Source organism: Pezoporus flaviventris, unplaced genomic scaffold, assembly GCF_033815535.1.
Source record: "Pezoporus flaviventris isolate CSIRO_AGI_PZ_B2104156 unplaced genomic scaffold, CSIRO_AGI_Pfla_v1 ptg000086l, whole genome shotgun sequence".
NCBI lineage: Eukaryota > Metazoa > Chordata > Aves > Psittaciformes > Psittacidae > Pezoporus > Pezoporus flaviventris.
The window spans coordinates 2,217,052-2,225,972 of record NW_026892634.1 but is presented as its reverse complement, the minus strand read 5'-3'; the positions used below and the strand labels follow the sequence as shown (position 1 = coordinate 2,225,972).

The following is an 8,921-nucleotide window of genomic DNA, read 5'->3' as shown; positions in this document are numbered from 1 at the left end:
CAAAACCTAGGTAAAAACCCAAGAAAAGCTATAAATACCTCCACTCTACTTCTGTCACATAACTACAACCCAATTTTTTACACAGCTGTGTCAGGACCAAGTCTCTCACCTAACCTCACGTGTGTCTCCATGTATGTCAATATGGAGGAAGACCTGTTGTTATCACAGGCATTACCATCCATGGTGTGGTGGGTTAATCTTGGCTGGCTGCCACATACTTACCAAGCTGCTGTCTCACTCCCTCAACTCAACAGGTCAGGAGGAGAAAACAAGATTAAAAAGCTTAGAAAGCTGATACACCCACTGTCCTCAGAGACAAGTTGAATGCCTTCTACTTTAAAAAGTCAGCCACAAACACTGAAGAAGGAAGCATGAGAGGTGAAAAAGAAAGGAAACAGCAAAATCCTAACAGACAAATGCTGACATTCATGAGAGAAACATCGAAGTCACCTGGTAGTACTAAGCTCCCTAATTTCACTGACTGAGGGGGGTTGTTTGAGCAGTGAGTTTAGGAGCTGCATTTAGACTTCTGAAGGCATAAGTAATCTCACAAGAGAGCTTTGGCATGGAATGGTTCTGAAACTCCTCTAGGAGTCTATGCTCTGAAATGTTATCTGAAACTTTTGTCAACTGTCCCAGAGCATTAAGACAAGATTTCAGATGTACAGAAGAGCTGTGGGGATCACACTCATGGGCTCCTCCATGACACCGTGCAAGTTCTAGCTTAGGGCAACTCACACGTCACAGTCACATAGTTTAGCATATAGTGCTAGGGGTTTTGGGGATGGAGAAAAATCTTTCAACACAGAAGACCATGGGTTAGGGCTACTCTTTATGTCTTCTATACATTACTAGAGAGTCATCTTTGGAATAGAGGTGCACTGTTATTTCAAGTTCAGTGCTTTCCCTTCAACAGCTGAAGGTTTGAGGACTCATTCAACAACTAGTGAAATCACTTCCCTTGCTTTCCAGCACACTTTTTTTCTTCAAATCTTAGCTTTGTAGGGGGATTGGAAAGCTTAAACCCAAATTCTGTGCTTTGTAGTGACACAGCTGTCTCTGAAGTCATGGAACATTGTAGTCAACACATCTGAGTCTAGCATTTGACCAACTGCTCTTACTTCCAAAGGAGGCAAATCATTGCCAGACATATGCCCTTCAGGAAAGGATACCAAAATGCCAGTTGTTCTCTGTGAACATACTAGAAACCAGCAGGGACTGCAGGTTTCTGCACAGCCATGCTGTGGCAGAAATCATTCTGTGAGGGCTGCAGTGCAGCCATGGCCTTCAGGCTGGAGTTATACCTGATGACCACAGCTGATGGGAGGGCTGCTTAGTGATTTGAACTGTAAGGTCTGAAAGGAGGTAAGTCAGCAGGGCAAAAGAAATTGACAATGCTGGATCACCATGAGACACAAGTGTCTGTCCAACCAGCCCAACCTCTTTCCCTCATCCCCTTGGGAAGCCCATTGTAATGCTGTATCTAGGAATGACTCCCAGCTCGCTTATGGCCCCTTGGCTTTCTGAGGTATGTGGCATATGTTTCACAGCTCTTTGCCACATGAAGATTAAGACAGTCATGATGGCCATCCCTCTTAGGCTGAGAATGATGCTTTGAGGCTGCGGGACAGTTCATTAACTGGAGCAATAGTCAGCAGAGACTTGGAGATTCTCTAATCAAGGCAGTCAGCAGCTGATACCCAAATTGAAGACACAAACCTTGCACTAGAACAGGTTAGATTCTTTGTAGCCAACAATCTGATGAAAAAGCAAGTCCTCTTTTTTTTTTTTTTCCTAGAGCATGTGCAAGCAGCAACATTTCTACAGAAATACCTTTGCTACTGAAATCAGTTCTACAAATAGCTTATGCGGAAGAAGGGAGGGAGGTCCAGTCACACTAGTTTCGTGGATTGGTCTAGTGAAAGTTCCCAGATCTCAGTGGGGAGAAGACATGAATTCTCTCTTGCTGGTGTTAAATGGATCCATTGAAAAGGTGAAATTTTCCCAGAGAAAAAAATTGAGGCATTTCTGATGTGAGTAGTAGAAAGGTTATTTTTACTGAAAGCTTAATTTTGCTCATTTCAGTGACTGTAGAACGCAAATGGCACTACTCCCAGTTTTGTCCATATTTTCCAGTGCTCCCTATCCAGAAACTTGTAAGTCTGAGCATAAAATAAAGATCTGGAAGAGGATCTTTTCCTACTTCCTGAACATTCATGGATAACTACTGCCTTTCTAGTGGGAATGACGTGTTGCTGGAAATAGCAGGTGAGCTAGAGCTCAGATGTTCTTTGGGAACCCTCTTGGGTCCTGGCAAGGAAACAGACATTTCCAACAGCAAGAATGGTGTGTGACATGTAGCTGTGGGGGCAGATGGGTCTCTTTCTGGTGACCTGTTTCACACCCCCAGTGGGTCACCGAGAGTGGGTGACAAATCAAACCTGATCATCCCCCTGCTTCCTGGTCAGTGATTCAAAACTGCAACTGCTCCTAATAAGACCTACTCAAATCAGAGCTGATGGGATCCTTTCCCTGATAAACACCACTTAAAGGGTTGCTTTCTTGTTTTCCCTTCTCCAAGGGATGCTTACTGACAATACCTGCCTCCACTTATGTTGTACAGGGCATTTTGAATCTGTTTGCTGTTTAGCAAATTCAAAGCTGCAGTGTAAGAAGATGCAGGGGGTTCCTAGAAGTACTGAAATGTCAGACTTCATGTATGTCAAGCCAGTAAAAGAAGGCTGATTCGTAAACCCACACTGAACAAATGAGTTGTTACCACTCATGCAGTCCTAGAGGATACTAGAAAAGTGAAGGCCAATTGAAAGGAGAAAGGTGCACTCTGTTATGAAGCCATGTTGCTTGGAGGTGCAATGAAGGAACAGCAAGTCAGAAGTTCCTTGGGTTAGGTGTTAGGTGTTTTGGTCCCTTCTTTCCTCCCCTTTCTTCTCTGAGAGATGCTCTGCTTCACTGGACCACTCACCTGGGGTTTTTGGGATGAGCAGGTATGACTGCATGGATGAAAACATACTGAGCCTTGGGTGTCACTATGAAAAAAGACTGACTTCCCAAGAGAGATGGATAATCTATCAATCATCTGTGTGAAGGTCCCAGTCAAGACTCTAGTGTATTATTTGTAGCGGAAGCATGTAGAGAAGACATGGAGCTGTTGTTAATCCTGTTGTATCTGGGGGACACTGAAGAACATATCTTCAAAGGCATTTAAAAACCTATTCAGTATTAGGGTTGGAGCTTTGGAAATTTGGACTACAAAAGAAAATATTGAAAGAATTGCCTAAAACCTCATATGGAGGACTATTATGGAGTCAGTTGGGTATGCGCTGCATGTGAGGTACTAAGGATCTAAAACCAGAAGGATAGTCTGAAAAATTTTTCAAACTCAGTAAAGTTGTGCTGTGCTGAAAAGCACATTGCTATTTCTAGTTTGTAGTCTCCTGTCTCTGTGCATATATACATAATTTGAAAATCAGACAGTCTTTCCACTTACGGATCCAAGTGATTGCTAAGTCTAAACGACATGGTCAGCATTATGGCAGAGTCTTGTGTGAGACAAGGCTGTGCATTAAACTTATCTCTTTCATTTCTAAGCTTAATGGTTAACTAAGAGTTGCCTTTCTTACCCCTCTGCTGATATTGAGTCATATAAAGCAGCAGTCACACAAGACCAAGACAACTGGAAACTTAAATTCTAAGTAGTACAGGTGTTAACAAGAAAATATATTTTTGTACCCTCTTCCCTGGGACAAGCTGTCTCTGTTGCAGCCTTTGATTCTGCATTCACTGGGAAGTGAGAGTCCTCAAGTATTTCAAACAAGGAGACAAAATAACTCAGGTTAAAAAGTATAGGGAGGATGAATAGATGGCAAAGATACACAGACATTTGTAACACAACAAATTTTTGCCTAGCTTTATACCGAAAAAAAAAAATCAAGGTTCATTGAAAGATACGATTTCTCATTGTTGATGTTTCCAGTATTGGGAGTGGCTGGAACATGAGTTAGTGTTTTCAAAGCTGGTTTGCCTCATACTACTGATGGCGCCCGCAAAGATTATGCATGTATGAGTTTTCATTTCTCTGTAGCTGCAGTTGGCTCTGACACTGGAACAGTACATTTCAGAACACCATCCTGCAGGGATGCTGGATGTGCAGAGCAGCATGATCCTACTGAACTGTCACAAGTGAGAACAAGCACCTTCACCCTCATCCTCTTCTGTGAGTGCATGCTGTCACTTCTCAAGAAGACAACTGGTTGAACTGCTGTTTTCCTTCACAGAAAAGGCCAGAGACATGGAGGGAAGAGGAGGAAAAGCACAACCCAGCATAAGAAGGTGTCTACTGCTCCAAATGAACTGCAAAGATGTCAGGCACATCATGCTTTCTCCAAAGACAGCCTCTGTGATATCCCTGACAAAATCATTGTTGTATAGTAAATCCCCTGGTGGAGTATCAAGTCTGCTGCTCCTACTTAGGACAAGAAATACCCAGTTCAGCCGGCACCATCAATGCTCAAGGGTTAGCCGTTGCCAGCTCAGCTTCCTACCATCTCCCTCAGCACTATGCCCAGGATGAGCATCAGCGCAGTGTCGTGGGGAGACATCACTGGCCTAAGGTTGCCTAGCTGGATTTGCCAGATGCTGATGGGTTGGAGAGGTTTCAGTCTGGGGAGAAGGGAGCTGGGCTCAGAAGCAGGATGGCTGCAGGACACTGTAGCCCTGGGTAAAACTAGTGGGGAAACTATCCCTCCTCTGCCTCTGGCTCCACAAAGTGGGTGGCCACCCCTGCTGCCCCATAAGCAGAAATCCACCACTTCCCTGGCCCTGCTGATAAACAGGAATTGGGGGCTATTAGAACTTTCTATTTCTGTAACAGCAACCAACCAGTTGGTGAATCCAGGTTTGGGCAGACCCCTGAGTGGTGCTGGGGACAGCTCGCTTGAGAGCAGCGAAGCAAGGTCCTGGGTGATCCAGCCTTGTCTGGAGGCTTTGCTGCAGGTCAGTATGACTGTTCTGTGCCTCGCACAGGGGAGGTACCAAGGTACCATTGCTGTGAGGACAGTCTGAGGTGATGATAGACAGCCCATGCCACTTTGCGGTGAAATGGGTGAGGGCAGTGCGGCCTCCGAGCTGCCATGGCTGTGGCACTCAGCCCTCCCTTAACTCCCATGCCTCAGGTTCCCTTGCACAGTGCAGGCATGCTGGCACTCACTCCTGCTTAGAAAGGGGGAAAAGAACCCCACATTTTGGATGTGTTGAGGAGCTGGAGGTAGAAAGCTTCCCATTTACTAACAGGAGGCAGTGAGAAGTTTCAAAACAAAATCGGAGAAAGGGAGGGGAGGTAGGCACTTTTTGGTGGAAAAGTTTTGTGTCTCAGCTGTTTGGATATGTTTTGATATTAATAATCTGGATTCACATTTTCTTTCTTGTTATCACAACATTATTTGTTTCTATCTGATTTAATTAGTGAAGAGCCGGTTTGTTCCCATGTTGAAGCAGGTGTTCCATGCTCTTCCCCTTGGCAGACAGTACCGGTGCTCATCTCCAGGCATGATGGCAGCCTCCTAGCCAACATTTGGTAAGGGCAATTAAGGGTGCTGGGATTTAATCTGCTTCCCTGCAGGTGCACTGGCTGGCCTATGATTTAACCAACTACATCCATTGCATGTGTATGCAGGGAAGGGACTATCACAGCGAAAGGCACTGCAGGGGCAATGGTACCACCGTGTGAAGATCTGTTTTCTAAATCAGCCTTGCAAGGGATGCTTAGCTCTGTGGCTTTTGCCTGAAAATCTGGGTTTCTTCTTGGCCATTAGCCGTGCCTCCTGCCCCATCCCAACAGTCTCCCAGCACCTTCTTGAGAGTAATTTAGCACAGTTCACTGCCCATACAGGGGAGTTTTGAGGCAATGCTATTGCTTTCTCAGGCTTTTAATTCACAGTTTGGAATTAAGGAAACACAGGAAAGAGAGGCAACACCACCTCAAAAGCCCCCACCTCACTACAAACCATGAAAGCATCCTTGAGGATATTCCACAACACAAGGGCACTCATACTGTGTGCAACCTGATTCTGCCAGGGAGCTGAAGGAAGTATAGCATATTGCTTCCTGCTGGCTTTGGCAGTGATGGCACAGGGAGCAAATGTTCAGACCTGCTCAGAGCAGTGTGAAGATCCCACAAGTCTAGTGGCCAAAAATATTTCTGCAGCCCAGAAGGCACTTGGAGGCAGTGCTGTGTCCTGAGACGGTAGGATTTCTGTGCAGCATGCGTGTCGTTGTTGTAAACATGAGATATGTACCCAGACAACAGTGTGTGCCTGGGGAATTGCAGACAATAAAGAAAAAATGTAGAAACTGAGAGTGTGACAAGGCTGCTTCAGATAGGGATGAGTAACAGAGGAGTGGAGCCTAAGCAGAGCACTTGCTAGAACAGATCTAGATCTGGGTATTATTGCTCCTTCAGCCCAGTGCATGAACTTCAAGGATGGAGAGCGTTTCACTGAAAACATATTTATGTAAGACAGGGAGAGGGGAACTGGTCTGGGGGCTCCTGGCTCAGAAGCAAGAAACCTCGCATATTTTCAGAACAGCAAAGGTTTGCAAATGCTACTGACAGCCATTGCCATTGTGCTCAACTTTGCCTCTTTCACCAAGAGACACGTACATGCTGAGACCCTGCAGCACTTACAAGCCTTTGTTTACATATTCCAGGCTTCAAGTACTTGCAATTTTGTGGCCTGCCCCACACACCCTAAAAACTTGTCCTTAACAGTTATCTCTGGATTTGAAACTCCTGTTAAAACAAAAACAACTGGTTTTGGCTGCTCTGCCAAACAGTTTTTCTCCATAAAAAGAAGCCTGATTTTTCTCTCCGGGTAAAGTAAAAGGTTACAACAATATTTAGGTTGAACTTTCTTGAGATCAGGCATTTATTTTTGCTCACTCTCTCAGCGTGTGCATGTGTAGATGGAAAGTACCTTAAAGTGAGTCAGCATTACTCAAAGTGAATCATTGGTCACTGCTTCTCTGGGATGTTATTCAGTGTTGCATGCAAGTTTTCTCTTCCTTCCAAGCCAAGACGGGATTATTTATGCTGGTTTTAGACTGCCATAGACATTAAGGAACTGGCTTAGAAACCAAAGACTATCTCATACCCACTCGTGTCTTAGAAACCAAACAAAAGACTATTTTATACCCACTGGTGTCTTGAGGGAAGTCCTGGTAACAGACCACTGTACCACTACTACAGTAGTAATGAGAAATAGAAATCATCTCCTCTCCAAAACAAGAGGCTTACCTCCACCTGGATTGGTCTATAGCATCACGGAAAAGTTTGTTTCTTCATGAAGCAGCAGTATGTCCAAACAGAAGCAGCAGAATTATCAGGGCTCTTACCCCTTTTTCTATCATTAGATCACGCACCATCTGAAGCCCCAGGGCAGTGTAGATTTTGAAGTAAATTTAGAGGGCACCTAGGAAACATAGAGGAAAGAGAAAAATATGCACAGCAAGGGTCTTGTAGAAGCAGGTTTAATTTGTTACCTGCTGTTTACTTCAGATTCAATTCCCAGGACACATGCTGGAGTACAAGGATAAATTTATGACACTAGGTAGGTTGTCCTTGTTGGGAATGATTTAAAAGCGTGCGTTTTCTCTGTGAGCAGATTCACTCAGTTTGTACCATGGACACAGGAGCTGTTAGTCTGCCTTTTTAACAGCTGCCTGTAACACTGTGGGGAGGCTTTTCCTTTCCATTTCAAGAAACCACAGCCTTTTCTTTAAATCAGATGCCAGTTCCCACAGTAACCTCTTGGTGAAGAGCTGTGTCTCCTTTTTTCAGCAGTCGCTTCCCTCTCCAGCAAAGAGTGGTGACATTTCCCTGTCCCAGGCTTGCAAGCAGCAATGTCCCAGCATTGCTCCGTCAGCCATGCTGACCCACTGCAACAGCCAGGCTGTCTCTGCCAGGGCTGCTTGCATGGGTAATACCTTGGCACTTTACAAGCATGATGCTCTGAGCAGGGGGAAGGGAGACCATATCATGTCTCCTGGGCCACACAGGACCTGGCCCAAGGGGCTGTTGCTCCCTGATGTTGCTTCTCTGGCTGCCCATGACAGAGTCCAGATAATCAGTATTTCCTGCACAATGGATATAGCCAGTGTCGTAGTCAACCTCCTCTGACTCCAGAGGGTACTTAAAACAGCAGCACTGGCCTAGGAGTGAGGCTGCCTTATATGCCTCCACTATTTCCACTAAAACTGAAGTATGGAGGAAATGCCAAATTTGGTTTACTTTGTCAGGCAAAAGTGACCCTATTTCATGGAGAACAGGAGTAAAGTATGAGCTTTATTGTGTTTTCACTTTCTTCAAGCAGTTCTGTATTCAATATGAATGCTAGAAAACACGTTTGTGTTCAGTGTATGCTGAGGGAAAGGTATGTGTGTGGATCTGCTGGTCTGGTGAGCCAAGGCTGGCGAGAAACCAGAAGCCATGGTGTGTTTCTTCCTGCTCCACAGCACTTACCAATACTCCGAGATGCATGGGGTAGATGAGCAATTCTGGTACTGGGTAGACACCCAAACAGTGCCTCTCAGGAACCCTCCCCCTGGCCATATACTTAGACTGTGTCCAGCAACCCCTATGGTTTTGACTCCTTCAAAAGGTGGGTGCAGTTGAGAATGGAGCTGGGGAGCTGGAGGAAGTATTCAAAAGTGCTCCCTCCATTGAAAAGTGACGTGATGGGTGGCAAGGGGGGATTTCCCTCACTAACATGGCTGTTTCTCTCCTCCCCTTTTGTCAGCCCCATGGGGACTCATTCAGGAGCTGAACAGCTGGAGAGGCTACTCATGCCTAGTGTCAATGGGAGTGGGAAAGGCAGCCAACAAATCTGTGGAGCTCACTGCTGTTG

General features: G+C 45.3%; 1 long non-coding RNA gene across 1 annotated transcript; it reads left to right on the top strand.

Moving 5' to 3' along the window:
• The first annotated feature begins 1,148 nt into the window (after positions 1-1,148).
• Positions 1,149-4,553, top strand: LOC133280723 (uncharacterized). The gene is made up of 3 exons (XR_009747276.1): positions 1,149-1,348; positions 2,086-2,268; positions 3,141-4,553. It is a non-coding gene; the product is annotated as an uncharacterized LOC133280723 (long non-coding RNA).
• The last annotated feature ends 4,368 nt before the right edge of the window (positions 4,554-8,921 follow it).